Here is a 15,453-nt window from a genome sequence, read left to right on the forward strand (position 1 = left end):
TTCCAATGTTGTGTTAGTTGCTGTACAGCAAAGTGAATCAGCTATAGATATATATATATGTATGTATATATATACACACAGACATATATTCCTTATGTTTTGGATTTTCTTCCCATTTATGTCAACAAAGAGTCAAATTCTGTGTGCTGTACAATAGTTTCTCATTAGTTATCTATTTTATACACGATATCAATAGTGTATATATGTCAATCGCATTCTCGTAGTTCTTCCCAAGCAGAGAGGGAAACCCCTTGGTGTCTATACATTTGTTCTATATGTCTGTGTGTCTATTTCTGCTTTGAAATAATATAATCTATGCCATTTTTTCTAGATTCCATATATATGTATTAATATATTTATTTTTTCCTTTCTGACTTACTTCAGTCTGTATGTGAGTCTCTAAGTCCATCCATGTCTCTGCAAATTACCCAGTTTCATTCCTTTTTATGACTGAGTAATATTCCATTATATGTAGGTACCACGTCTTTATCCATTCATCTGTGAATGGACATTTAGTTTGCTTTCATGTCCTGGCTATTGTAAATAGTGCTTCAGTGAACACTGAGGTACATTTTTCTCTTCACTGGGTATATGCCCAGTCAAAGGCATATATCTGGGATTGCTGGATCAAATGGTAGTTCTACTTTTAGTTTTTTAAGGAGTTTCCATACTGTTCTCCATAGTAATTGTTTCAATTTACATTCCCACCAACAGTGTCAGAGGGTTCACTTTTTTCCACACCCTCTCCAGCATTTGTTTATGGATTTTTGACGATGGACATTCTGCCAAGTATGAGGTGATGCCTCATTGTAGTTTTGATTTGCATTTCTCTAATAATTAGTGATGTAGAGCTTCTTTTTATGTGTTTGTTGGCCAAGCATATATCCTCTTTGGATGAATGTCTATTTAATCTTACACCCATTTTTTGATTGAGTTTTTTTTTTTTTTTTTAATATTGAACTGTTTGTATGTTTTGGAGATTAATCCTTTGTCAGTTGCTTTGCAATTATTTTTACCCAGTCCATAGGTTGTCTTTTCATTTTGTTTATGGTTTCCTTTGCTATGCACAAAGCTTTTAAGTTTAGTTAGGTCCCATTTGTTTATTTTTGTTTTTATTTTCTTTACAGCATGTATCAAAAAGATCTTGCTGTGATTTATGCTAAGAATATTCTGCCTATGTTTTTCTCTAAGAGTTTTGTAGTGTTTGGCCTTAAAAATAGCTCTCAATCCATTTTGAGTTTATTTTTGTGTATGGTATTAGGGGGGCTTCCTAGGGGGCTCAGTGGTAAAGGAGTAGGAAATGGCATCCCACTCCAGTATTCTTGCCTGGAAAATTCCAGGGGCAGAGGAGCCTGGCAGACTATAATCAATGGGGCCACAGAGTTGGACAAAACTGAGGAACAGAACATGCACACATCTATAATATTAACTCTTCCCTACACCCATGGCCTTGTACATCTTTGATAAATATCCTTGCTTTGTGTTTATCTAGTCTTTAATACAATTTAAAACAGATTAGGGTTGAATAAAGAGTCTACAGAGAGTTTAACCAAGATGGTGGAGTAGGAAGACCTTAAGCTCACCACCTCTCATGGGCCTACCAACATTACAGCTATTTACGGAGCACCTACTGATGAGAAAGACACGAATCTAACAGAAAAGACCTTCTACAACTAAAGATATAAAGAAAGACCCACAATAAGATGGGTAGGAAGAGTGGAGCTGTGCTATAGTAGAGACTCATACCCTTAGGTGGGTGACCCAAAAAGGGGAAGATAAATAAAATTGCAGAGTTTCTTCCCAGGGACTCATGGGTCTAAGTCCTACAGCAGGCTCCCCCACTGAGGGTCCTGTACTGGAAAGATGAACCCCTCAGAATGATTGACTTTGAAGGCGAGCAGGGCTTACTTTCAGGAGACCAAGAGGGCTGTGGGAGGTAGAAAGTCCCCTCTTAAAGGGCATACAAAATATCCCACACCCTCTGGGACCTAGGGTTGAAATAGTAGTTTGAAAGAAGCCTGGGTCAGAACTACTTCCTCATCTTGGAGAACCTCCTGTAGAGGCAGGAGGCAACTGGAGCTCAACCTGAGACCATAGCACTGGCAGAAGCCATTTGGGGAGCTCATTATACCATGTGGACACTGATCCTGGCAAGTGCCTATTTGGAATTCTTCCTCTAGCTTATTAGCACCCGGACCTGGTCTCACTTGCAGCCTATTGGTACCAGTACTGAAATGCCTCAGGCCAAGCAACTAGCTGGGCAAGGACACAGTCCCACCCACCAGCAGACAGGCTGCTTTAAGATCCCTGAAGCCCACAGCCACCCTGGGACAAGGCCATGTCCTCCAGAGGGCTGAGGACTGGGCTGCACACACCCCATTACAGGCACTAATCATGGGACACCCAGTGCCCTGCAGCCAGAGACCCTGGCCCATCAGTGGGCCAACATCAGCCCCAGGACAGTTGCAGGCCTTCAGCCTGCATGGCATGACCAAGATAACCCGTCAGCAGGCTGGCATAAGTTTTGGGATACCTTGGACCTGCAACCAGCCCCACCTACCAATGGGCCAACACCAACTCCATGACCTCCAGGGACGTGCTCCAGGTATCTTGGACATGGCTCCATCTACCAGTGAGACAACATTAGCTACATAACTCCAACATCCTCAGTTCTGCCCATCAGTGGGCCAACACCAGCTCTAGAACCCCTGGGCCCAGTAGCCAGAGACCTCAGAATCCAGCTCTGCCTGCCAGTGGACTGACTTTAGATCCAGGACCCAGCTTTACCCACCAATGTGCAAGCATCAGCTCCAGGATTCCCTGGGCCCCAACTCCACTCACCAGTGTGTGGCCACCAGTCCTAGGACCACTGTAACCTTGCAGCCAGCTGTATAGGACCCAGCATGCCCATCAGTTGGTCACCTCCAGCTCTGAGACACCTGAGGTCCCTCAGCCAGCTGTCTTGGGATCTGGCCCCACTCACTAGCAGGTTGATACAAGTTTTGGGATGCCCTGGATCCCTCAGCCAGCTGCACTAGGAGCTGGCTGCTCGCCAGTGGGCCAACACCAATACCCTGCAGGCAGAGATCCTGGGACCCAGCTCTGCCCACAAGTAAGCCACCACTAACCCCTTGATCCCCTGTGCCCTGATGCCATCAACCGGCAGGCTGACACCAGCACTGGGATCCTCTGGGCCTCCTGCCTCACTCCCCCATTCCCACCCCCACAGCAGGCTAACACCAACTGTGAGATACCTTGGACTCCTCAGTCAGCCACTTCATGATCCAGCCTCATTTATCAGGCCAACATGAGCTTTGGGACACCAGTTGTGTCCAAAACGTGCAACTAGTTGTATCAGGAACCAGCCCCACCTACTGATAGGCTGACACTAGATCCAGGAACTCAGGTCCCACCAACTACAGAACCTGACTCTGCCCACTAGTGAGCCAGCACTAGCCCCAGGACCCCTCATGACTCCACAGACAGCCACCTTGTGACCCAGCTCCTCAACCAGCAGCCAGCAACCTCCACACAAGGCAGGACCTGGTAATCAACTGATCCAAGGCCAGCCATGCCTACGGAGGACCCATGCAGCCCACATAGGGGGCCTGCCTAGAGCATATGTTATGGTGACCATATGGAGAGGAGAGTATGCTGCTTGGATGCATAGTATGTCTCCTACAAAAGGTGCCTTCTCCAAGGTCTGGAAATGTAACCAACCTACCAGATGTATAGAAACAAAAACAGCAAATCAGGCAAAATGCAGCAACAGGAACAAGTTTCAAATGCAAGAACAAAATAAGACCCCAGAAGAATTAAGTGGAGATAGGCAATCTACCCAATAAAAAGTTCAAGGTATTTATTATAAAGATTATCAATAAAGATAAAGAATTTGGGAGAATGGATCAAGAGTATGAGAAGTTAGAAATTTTAAACAAAGAGAAAATATAAAGATGAAGACAAAGCAGAGATGAAGATCACAATAACTGAGATAAAATATACACTATAAGGGAGACTTCCCTTGTGGCCCAATGGTTAAGAATCCACCTGCCAATACAGGGGACACAGGTCTAATCCCTGGTCCGAGAACTAAAATCCCACATGCCAGGGGCAACTACGCCTTTGTGCCATGATTGCTGAAGCCCATGCATTCCAGAGTCTGCACTCTGCAACTTCTGGGTGCATGCTACAGCTACTGAAGCCCTCCTGCTCTGGAGGACATGCTCTGCAACAACAGAAACCATCACAATGAGAAGTCCACACACCCTAATTAGAGAGTAGCCCCCACTCACTGCAACTAGAGAAAGCCTGTGCACCACAACAAAGACCCAGCAGCCAAAAATACATTAAAAAAATATACTAGAGAGAACAAACTGTAATTTAAATGATATAGAGGGACAGATTAGTGAGCTGGAAGACAGAATAGTGGAAATCATTGAAACTGAATAGAAAAGAAAAAAATGAGCACAGTATAAAGAGACCTTTGAGACAACATCAGGTATATTAACATTCACATTGTAGGGGTCTCAGAAGGAGAAAAGAGAGAGAAAATGACAGAGAGCATATTTGAAGACATAAGAGTGGAAAACTGCCCTAAACTGGGAATAGAAACACATCTAGGTCCAGGAACCACAGAAAATTCCAAACAGGATCAATCCAAAAGGCCCACACCAAGTCACATTGTAACTAAAGTGGCAAAAATTAAAGACAAATAAAGAATATTAAACAGGGAGGGAGGAGAGAAGAGGGTTCAGGATGGGAAACACATGTATACCTGTGGCGGATTCATGTTGATATATGGCAAAACCAATACAATATTGTAAACTTAAAAAAGAAAATTAAAAAAAAAAGAAAAAAAAAAGCAAGAAGGGAAAAAGGAACGAGTTACCTATAAAAGAACTCCCATAAGGCTGTCAGCCGACTTTTCAGTAGAAACTCTGTAGGTCAGAAGGGAGTGGCATGATATATTTAAAACTATGAGAGAGGAAAACCTACAATTAAGAGTACTCTACCTGGCAAAGGTTTCATTCATATTTGGAGAGATCAAAAATTTTGCAGACAGGCAGAACCTAGAAGAGTTCAAAACCACAAAATCATCTTTACAAAAATGTTAAAAAGGCTTTTCTAAGTGGAAAAGAAATGGTCGTAACTAGAAATGTGAAAATTATGAAAACAAACAGCTCTCTGGAAAGGCAAATACACAGAAAGGGTAGTAAGTCAATGAGATAACAAAGCAAGTGGGAACATTAAAGCACAAAAGTAGTAAAAAGTCATCCATATCCACTGTCAGTAGTTAAGGGAAAAACACAAACATGGAAAGTAAGCAATATGCTACTAGACAACTAATGTATCAGTGAAGAAACCAAAGAAGAAATAAAAAATATCTGTAGACAAGTGAAAATGAAGACACAGTGATCCAAAATTAATGGGATATAGCAAAAGTAGTTCTAAGAAGGAAGTTTATAGTTATGCTTTACCTCAGAAAAGAAGAAAAATATCAAAGAAACAAACTAACCTTACACCTAAAAGAAGAACAAACAAAACCCAAATTTGGCAGAAGGAAAGAAGTCATAAAAATCAGAGCTGAAATTAATGAAATAGAGACTAACAAAAAATAGAGAAATCAGTGGAACTAAGAGCTGGCTCTTGGAAAAGATAAAATTGATAAACTTCTAACTAGCCTCATCAAAAAAATACAATAAAAAGAGAGAGAGAGAGAAGGCCCAAGTCAGTAAAACCAGAAATGAAAAAGAATTTACAGCTGACAGCACAGAAATACAGAGGGTCATAAGAGATTGCTATGCACCAATAAAATGTGCAACCTAGAAAAAAATGGACAAATTTTTGGAAATATATAATCTCCCAACCAAATCAGGAAGAAAGTACAAATAACAGTAACGAAACTGAATCAGTAGTAAAAATTCAAGACCAGATGGCTTCATAGTTGAAGCCAAACATTAATATCTATCCTTTTGAAACTACTTGAAAAAATTTCAGAGAAAGGGACATTTCTGAACTTATTCTGTGAGGTCAGCATCACCCTGATACCAAAACCAGACAGAAAAAATCACACAAAAATAAAATTGCAGCAATTATCTATATGAACGTAGGTGTAAAAATTCTCAACAAAATATAAGCTAACTGAATCCAACAATGCATTAAAGGATCATACACAATGATCAAGTGGAATTTATCCTAGTAATGCAAAGATTTTTCAATGCTTACAAATCAATCAATGTGATACATCACATTAACAAATTGAAGAATAAAGCCATGTGGTCATCTCAGTAGATGTTGAAAATGCTTTTGATAAAGTTCAACATCCAATTATGATAAAACAATCTCAGGAAAATGGGCATAGAGAAAACATACCTCAATATAGTAAAGGCCATTTATGATAAACATACAGCTATTAATAACATCATGTTCAATGGTGAAAAGCTGAGTGCATTTCCTCTAAGATGAGGAACAAGACAAGGATGTTTGTTTACTCCCATCACTTCTATTCAACATAGTTTTGAAAGTCCTGGCCACAGAAATCAGAGAAGGAAAAGAAATAAAAGGAAGCCAAGTTGGAAAGGAAGAAGTAAAACTGTCACTGTTTGCAGATGACATGATACTGTACATAGAAAATCCTAAAAATGCCACCAGAAGACTAATAGAGCTCTTCAATGAATTTGGTCAAGCTGCAGGATACAAAGTTAACATACATCTATTTGTTGCATCTCTATACAGCAACAAACTATCTGAAAGAGAAACTAAAGAATCCCATTTACAGTCACATCAAAAAGAATAAAATATCTAGGAAGAAACCTACCTAAGACCTGTACTAAGAAAACTTTTAAGATACTGGTGTAAGAAATTGAATATAACACAAACAGATGAAAAGATACTCCTTGTTCATGGATTGGAAGAATCAATATTGTTAAAATGATCATACTACCCCAGGCAGTCTGTAGATTCAATACAATCCCTATCAAAATACCAATGGCATTTTTTTCCTCAGAACTAGAACATTTAATTTTAAAATTTGTATGCAAGCACAAAGGACCTTGAATAGCCAAAACAATTTTGAGAAAGAGGAACAGATCCTGTGGTATTATGCTCCCTGACTTCAGATTGTACTACAAAGCTACAGAGATCAAAACCGAATGGTATTGCCACAAAAACAGACATAGATCAATGAAACAGATGGGAGAACCCAGAAGTAAACCCACAAGTTTATGGTCAATTAATCTATGACAGAAGAGATAAGAATGTGCAATGTGGAAACACAGTCTCCTCAGTAAGTGGTGCTGGGAAAATTGGATAGCTACATGTAAATAAATTGAACTGGACTACTTTCTCACACAAAAGTAAATTCAAAGTGCTTTAAAGACCTAAATGTAAGAACAGAAACCATAAAGTTCATATAAGAAAACATATGCATAACACTGTATGACATAAATGATGGAAAATTTTTTTTGGATCTGTCTCCTAAGATAAAGAGAAATGAAAGCAAAAATAAACAAATGGATTTCAAAGCTTTTGCACGGCCAAGGAAATCATTGCCAAAATGAAGACAATCTACTGAATGGGGAAGAATATTTGTAAATCATATGACTGATTGGGAGTTGGTCACTGTTGTGATCTATCTATCTTATCTTTATCCTTTCATCTATTGATGGGTCAGTAGAATATTACTCAGCCGTAAAATGATGAAATCTTGCCATTTGCAATTACGTGGATGGATCTGGAGGGTATTATGCTTGGTGAAATAAATCTGAGAAAGACAAATACTGCATGTTATCACTTACATATGGAGTAATCTAAAAAATGAAACAAAAGAATGAATATAACAAAACAGAAAACACAGATAAAGAGAACAAATTAGTGGTTACCAGTAGGTAGAGGGAAGGAAGGAGGGGCAAAATAGGGACAAGGGATTAAGAAGTACAAACTACCATGTATAAAATAAATAACCCGCAAGGATATATTGTACACCACAGGGAATATAGCCAACATCTTATAATAACTTTAAATAACTATTAATATAAAAATACTGAATCATGAACTTGTATACCTGAGATTAATATAATATTATGAATCAACTGTACATCAAAAAAAAGTCTATATTGCAAATCTATGTTTTCCACAAACATTGTTGAAATGTACTTTTAAAAAGTTTAGGATATACGTTAGGCTGTGCCCATTGTTTTCTTAGTATTCTTAATGTTAAGGTAATTTGTTCATTTTATTTCAAGTTTCTGGATTAAATGGTGTTGAGGGTATCAGTTATTGCTTCTTCTGCCTTCTGAACAATATGTTTGTTATATAGGAAATAGTTTAGTAGATATTCTGTTGTTTGAATTAGATTTCTATCAGAAGATGTCAGGATAATTGAAACCCCTCTTTTTTCATATAGTGTATTTTGGAACAAGTTTTGTAATGTTTTTTGGGAAAGTATCATCCATGTTTTTTTTCTGGATAGATCAGCTGTAGTGTGCTACTGTATAGTATAAGGTTTTCTTTTTGGTTCCTCAGTTTTATTGATTACTATACTATTAAGTTCATGAGTTTCTATATAGGAGTAACTTCTGGAACAATCAGTGAATTTGGCTTTGAAAATTTTGGGATTTGGGACTCATGATTTCTGAACTTGAGCAAGTCACTTAAGCTTTGTGGACCTCGGTTTTTCCATATATAAATTAGGGATAATAATGTTACTCATTATCATTTAGGATTACAAAACAGATTCTTGTTTTTTAGTTGCTAAGTTGTCTCTGATTGTTTGTGACCCCATGGACTGCAGCACGCCAGGCCTCCCTGTCCTTCACTACCTCCCAGAGTTTGCTCAAACTCATGTCCATTGAGTCGGTGATGCCACCCAACCATCTCATCCTCTGCCACCCGCTTCTCCTTTTGTCTTCAATCTTTCCCAGCATTGGGTCTTTTTGAGTGAGGCAGCTCTTCACATCAGTTGGCCAAAATATTGGAATGTCAGCTTCAGTATAAGTGAATGATTATTCCAATGAATATTGAGGACTGATTTCCTTTAGGATTGACTGATATGATCTCCTTGCTGTCCAAGGGACGCTCAAGAGTCTTTTCCAGCACCACAGTTCGAAATATCAATTCTTCGGTGCTCAGTTTTCTTTATAGTACAACTCTCACATCCGTTATATGACTACTGGAAAAACCATAGCTTTGACTATACAGACCTTGGTCAGCAAAGTGATGTCTCTGCTTTTTAATATTCTATCTAGGTTTGTCATATCTTTTCTTCAAAGGAGAAAACATCTTTTAATTTTATGTCTGCAGGTACCATCTGCAGTGATTTTCAGTTCAGTTCAGTTGCTGAGTTGTGTCCGACTCTTTGTGACCCCATGAATCACAGCACGCCAGGCCTCCTTGTCCATCACCAACTCCCGGAGTTCACTCAAACTCATGTCCATCGAGTCGGTGATGCCATCCAGCCATCTCATCCTCTGTCGTCTCCTTCTCCTCCTGCCCCCAATCCCTCCCAGCATCAGAGTCTTTTCCAATGAGTCAACTCTTCCCATGAGGTGGCCAAAGTATTAGAGTTTCAGCTTCAGCATCAGTCCTTCCAAAGAACACCCAGGACTGATCTCCTTTAGAATGGACTGGTTGGATCTCCTTGCAGTCCAAGGGACTCTCAAGAGTCTTCTCCAACACCACAGTTCAAAAGCATCAATTCTTTGGTGCTCAACTTTCTTCACAGTCCAATTCTCGCATCCATGCATGACCACTGGAAAAATCATAGCCTTGACTAGACAGACCTTTGTTGGCAAAGTAATGTCTCTGCTTTTGAATATGCTATCTAGGTTGGTCATAGCTTTCCTTCCAAGGAGTAAGCAATCTTTTAATTTCATGGCTGCAGTCACCATCTGCAGTGATTTTGGAGCTCCAGAAAATAAAGTCTGACACTGTTCCCACATCTATTTCCCATGAAGTGATGGGACAAGATGCCATGATTTTAATTTTCTGAATGTTGAACTTTAAGCCAACTTTTTCACTCTCCTCTTTCAGTTTCATCAAGAGGCTCTTTAGTTCCTCTTCACTTTCTGCCATAAGGGTGGTATCATCTGCATATCTGAGGTTATTGATAAATAATCTCCCAGCAATCTTGACTCCAGCTTGTGCTTCTTCCAGTCCAGTGTTTCTCATGATGTACTACTCTGCATAGAAGTTAAATAAGCAGGGTGACAATATACAGCCTTGACGTACTCCTTTTCCTATTTGGAACCAGTCTGTTGTTCCATGTCCAGTTCTAACTGTTGCTTCCTGACCTTCATGTAGGTTTCTCAAGAGGCAGGTCAGGTGGTCTGGTTTTCCCATCTTTCAGAATTTTCCACAGTTTATTGTGATCCACACGGTCAAAGGCTTTGGCATAGTCAATAAAGCAGAAATAGATGTTTTTCTGGAACTGTCTTGGTTTTTCGATGATCCAGCAGATGTTGGCAATTTGATCTCTGGTTCCTCTGCCTTTTCTAAAACCAGCTTGAACATCTGGAAGTTCATGGTTCATGTATTGCTGAAGCCTGGCTTGGAGAATTTTGAGCATTACTTTACTAGTGTGTGAGATGAATGCAATTGTGTGGTAGTTTGAGCATTCTTTGGCATTGCCTTACTTTGGGATTGGAATGAAAACTGACCTTTTCCAGTCCTGTGGCCACTACTGAGTTTTCCAAATTTGCCGGCATATTGAGTGCAGCACTTTCATATCATCATCTTCCAGGATATGAAATAGCTCAACTGAAATTCCATCACCTCGCTAGCTTTGTTCATAGTGATGCTTTCTAAGGCCCACTTGACTTCACAGTCCAGGATGTCTGGCTCTAGGTGAGTGATCACAACATCGTGATAATCTTGGTCATGAAGATCTTTTTTGTACAGTTCTTCTGTGTATTCTTGCCACCTCTTCTTAATATCTTCTGCTTCTGTTAGGTCTATACCATTTCTGTCCTTTATCGAGCCCATCTTTGCATGAAACGTTCCCTTGGTATCTCTAATTTTCTTTAAGAGATCTTTAGTCTTTCCCATTCTGTTGTTTTCCTTTATTCTTTACATTGATTGCTGAGGAAGGCTTTCTTATCTCTCCTTGCTACTCTTTGGAACTCTGCATTCAGATGCTTATATCTTTCCTTTTCTCCTTTGCTTTTCACTTCTCTTCTTTTCACAGCTATTTGTAAAGCCTCCTTAGACTGCCTTTTTGCTTTTTGGCATTTCTTTTCCATGGAGATGGTCTTGATCCCTGTCTCCTGTACAATGTCACGAACCTCTGTCCATAGTTCATCAGGCACTCTTATCTATCAGATCTAGGCCCTTAAATCTATTTCTCACTTCCACTGTATAGTCATAAGGAATTTGATTTAGGTCATACCTGAATGGTTTAGTGGTTTTCCCTACTTTCTTAAATTTTTCTTACTTTCTTCACTTCAGAGCCCTTCTGAATTTGGCAATAAGGAGTTCATGATCTGAGCCACAGTCAGCTCCTGGTCTTGTTTTTGCTGACTGTATAGAGCTTCTCCATCTTTGGCTGCAAAGAACATAATCAATCTGATTTCAGTGTTGACCATCTGATGATGTCCATGTGTAGAGTCTTTTCTTGTGTTGTTGGGAGAGGGTGTTTGCTATGACCAGTGCATTCTCTTGGCAAAACTCTATTAGCCTTTGCCCTGCTTCATCCATACCCCAAGGCCAAATTTGCCTGGTACCCCAGGTATTTCTTGACTTCCTACTTTTGCATTCCAGTCCCCTATAATGAAAAGGACATCTTTTTTGGGTGTCAGTTCTAAAAGGTCTTGTAGGTCTTCATAGAACCGTTCAACTTCAGTTTCTTCAGCATTACTGGTTGGGGCATAGACTTGGATTACTGTGATATTGAATGGTTTGTCTTGGAAACGAACAGAGATCATTGTGTCATTTTTGAGATTGCATCCAAGTACTGCATTTCGGACTCTTTTGTTGACCATGATGGCTACTCCATTTCTTCTAAGGGACTCCTGCCCACAGTAGTAGATATAATGGTCATCTGAGTTAAATTCACCCATTCCAGTCCATTTTAGTTCACTGATTCCTAGAATGTTGACATTTACTCTTGCCATCTCCTATTTGACTACTTCCAATTTGTCTTGATTCATGGACCTAACATTCCAGGTTCCTATGCAATATTGCTCTTTACAGCATCGGGCCTTGCTTCTATCACCAGACACATCCACAGCTGGGTATTGTTTTTGCTTTGGCTCCATCCCTTCATTCTTTCTGGAGTTATTTCTCCACTGATTTCCGGTAGCATATTGGGCACCTACTGACCTGGGGAGTTCCTCTTTCATTTTGCCTTTTCAGACTCTTCATGGGGTTCTCAAGGCAAGAATACTGAAGTGGTTTGCCATTCCTTTCTCCAGTGGACCACATTCTGTCAGACCTCTCCACCATGACCCTCCCATCTTGGGTGGCCCCATATGGCATGGCTTAGTTTCATTGAGTTAGACAAGGCTGTGGTCCGTGTGATTAGATTGACTAGTTTTGTGTGATTATGGTTTGTGTGTCTGCCCTCTGATGCCTCTTGCAACCCCTACCCTTACTTGGGTTTCTCTTACCTTGAATGTGCGGTATCTCTTCACGGCTGCTCCAGCAAAGCACAGCCATTGCTCCTTACCTTGGATGAGGGGTATCTCCTCACAGCTGCCCCTCCTGATCTGAACATGGAGTAGCTCCTCTCAGCCCTCCTGTGCCCGTGCAGCCACAGCTCCTTGGACATGGGGCAGTGATTTTAGAGCCCAAGAAATAAAATCTGCCACTATTTCCATTTTTTCTCCATCTATTTGCGATGAAGTGATTGGACTGGAATGTTGAGTTTTAAGCCAGCTTTTTCACTCTCCTCTTTCATCTTTGTCAAGAGGCTCTTTAGTTCCTCTTCACCTTCTGTGATAAGGGTGTTGTCATATACGCATCTGAGGTTATTGATATTTTTCCCGGCAATCTTGATTCCAGCTTGTGCTTCATCCAGCCTGGCATTTCGCATGATATACTCTGCATATAAGTTATATAAGCAGGGTGACAATATACAGCCTTGACATCAGATCAGATCAGATCACATCAGTCACTCAGTCGTGTCCGACTCTTTGCGACTCCATGAATCGCAGCACGCCAGGCCTCCCTGTCCATCACCAACTCCCGGAGTTCACTCAGACTCACGTCTATTGAGTCAGTGATGCCATCCAGCCAACTCATCCTCTGTCGTCCCCTTCTCCTCCTGCCCCCAATCCCTCCCAGCATCAGAGTCTTTTCCAATGAGTCAACTCTTCCCATGAGGTGGCCAAAGTACTGGAATTTCAGCTTAAGCATCATTCCTTCCAAAGAAATCCCAGGGCTGATCTCCTTCAGAATGGACTGGTTGGATCTCCTTGCAGTCCAAGGGACTCTCAAGAGTCTTCTCCAACACCACAGTTCAGAAGCATCAATTCTTAGGCGCTCAGCTTTCTTCACAGTCCAACTCTCACATCCATACATGACCACAGGAAAAACCATAGCCTTGACTAGACAGACCTTTGTTGGCAAAGTAATGTCTCTGCTTTTGAATATGCTATCTAGTTTGGTCATAACTTTCCTTCCAAGGAGTAAGCGTCTTTTAATTTCATGGCTGCAGTCACCATCTGTAGTGATTTTGGAGCCCAGAAAAATAAAGTCTGACACTGTTTTCACTGTTTCCCCATCTATTTCCCATGAAGTGGTGGGACCGGATGCCATGATCTTCGTTTTTTGAATGTTGAGCTGTAAGCCAACTTTTCACTCTCCACTTTCACTTTCATCAAAAGGCTTTTGAGTTCCTCTTCACTTTCTGCCATAAGGGTGGTGTTGGTATCATCTGCGTATCTGAGGTTATTGATATTTCTCCCGGTAATCTTGATTCCAGTTTGTGTTTCTTCCAGTCCAGAGTTTCTCATGATGTACTCTGCATATAAGTTAAATAAACAGGGTGACAATATACAGCCTTGATGAACTCCTTTTCCTATTTGGAACCAGTCTGTTGTTCCATGTCCAGTTCTAACTGTTGCTTCCTGACGTGCATACAAATTTCTCAAGAGGCAGATCAGGTGGTCTGGTATTCCCATCTCTTGATGAATTTTCCACAGTTGATTGTGATCCACACAGTCAAAGGCTTTGGCATAGTCAATAAAGCAGAAATAGATGTTTTTCTGGAACTCTCTTGGTTTTTCGATGATCCAGCGGATGTTGGCAATTTGATCTCTGGCCTTGACATACTTTTGCCAATTTTGAGTCATTCCACTGTACCAAGTCTGGTTTCAACTTGTTTCTTGACCTGCATGCAGGTTTCTCAAGAGGCAAGTAAGGTGGTCACAACAAGAGAAGTCACTGCAATGAAAAGCAATGAGAAGCCTGTGCACCACAACAAAATCTATTTAGGATTTCAAAAATAGCTTACTGTTAATGGTTTGGGCTTCCGTGGTGGCTCAGATGGTAAAGAATCTGCATGCAGTGCAGGGGACCTGGGTTGGGAAGATCCCGTGGAGAAGGACATGACAACCCACTCCAGTATTCTGTCCTGGAGAATTCCCATGGACCTGGAGGGGTACATTCCAAGGGGTCACAAAGGGTCGGACACAACTGAGCGACTCAGTACACATTAATGGTTTATACAAATAGTGCCTTTATGTTACATAACAAGAAAGAAAAGATAAGCTTTTCAGCACAAATATGATAGCTCAGTAATGACCTTAGGGGCATAAGCTCACCTCATCTTCCTGTTCACCATCTTTAGTATGTAAGACTTTTGCCCTTGTGCTTTTTGAGTCATTGCCACAAAATGGCTATTATAACTTCGGGCCTTTTGTTATATTTCAGGCATAAAGAAGAGAAAGGACTAAAATGCTCAAGGAAAAAAACTTTTTTTCTTAGTGAGGTTCTCTCTTTTAATTTGGCCAGGGAACCCCCTAGGGATATATGGCTGCACTGCGTTGGCCAGAAGTATGTTACATGGCTACTAATGACTTTCAAGGAAAGCTGGGGTATTGTATATTTTGGCTCTTCACTCTCTATAGTAGAGGAAGGCAAAGGTGAATATACTGTGTTTAGGATATAGGTCAGCTAGTCAACAATGTTTGCTTTCGTCAGTGGTTCAAAGGATTTAATGATGCACTGTATTTTAAAAATTTTATAAAGTGTAATTTAAATAAAAGTTATTTATTATTCCTCTTACCTTTGATTATGATCTTGTAAACTAGAGTTATTTTTCATTTTATTCTAATTTTATATTCAAGGCTCAGAATATCTTCGAGATTAGTTACTTACTTGATTGTTAAATGAGTTCATCTTGTTGCCTACATCATAGAAATTAGTATAAATATGTTTATGTATAAATATTGCATTATTTGCAACCAGCTTCTGTGTTTTTATCTAAAGTGAGTGAGCACTATTCTCACATTTGGG

At 40.3% G+C, this 15,453-nt stretch overlaps 1 protein-coding gene across 3 annotated transcripts in view; it reads left to right on the plus strand.

The window, feature by feature from the left end:
• The window catches only part of HPSE2 (heparanase 2 (inactive)), a 720,373-nt gene that overhangs the window by 58,360 nt on the left and 646,560 nt on the right, over positions 1-15,453 (plus strand). The gene's annotated exons all lie outside the window — the stretch shown is intronic.

The sequence above is a fragment of the Bos indicus x Bos taurus genome, chromosome 26 (genome assembly GCF_003369695.1).
Source record: "Bos indicus x Bos taurus breed Angus x Brahman F1 hybrid chromosome 26, Bos_hybrid_MaternalHap_v2.0, whole genome shotgun sequence".
Taxonomy (NCBI): domain Eukaryota; kingdom Metazoa; phylum Chordata; class Mammalia; order Artiodactyla; family Bovidae; genus Bos; species Bos indicus x Bos taurus.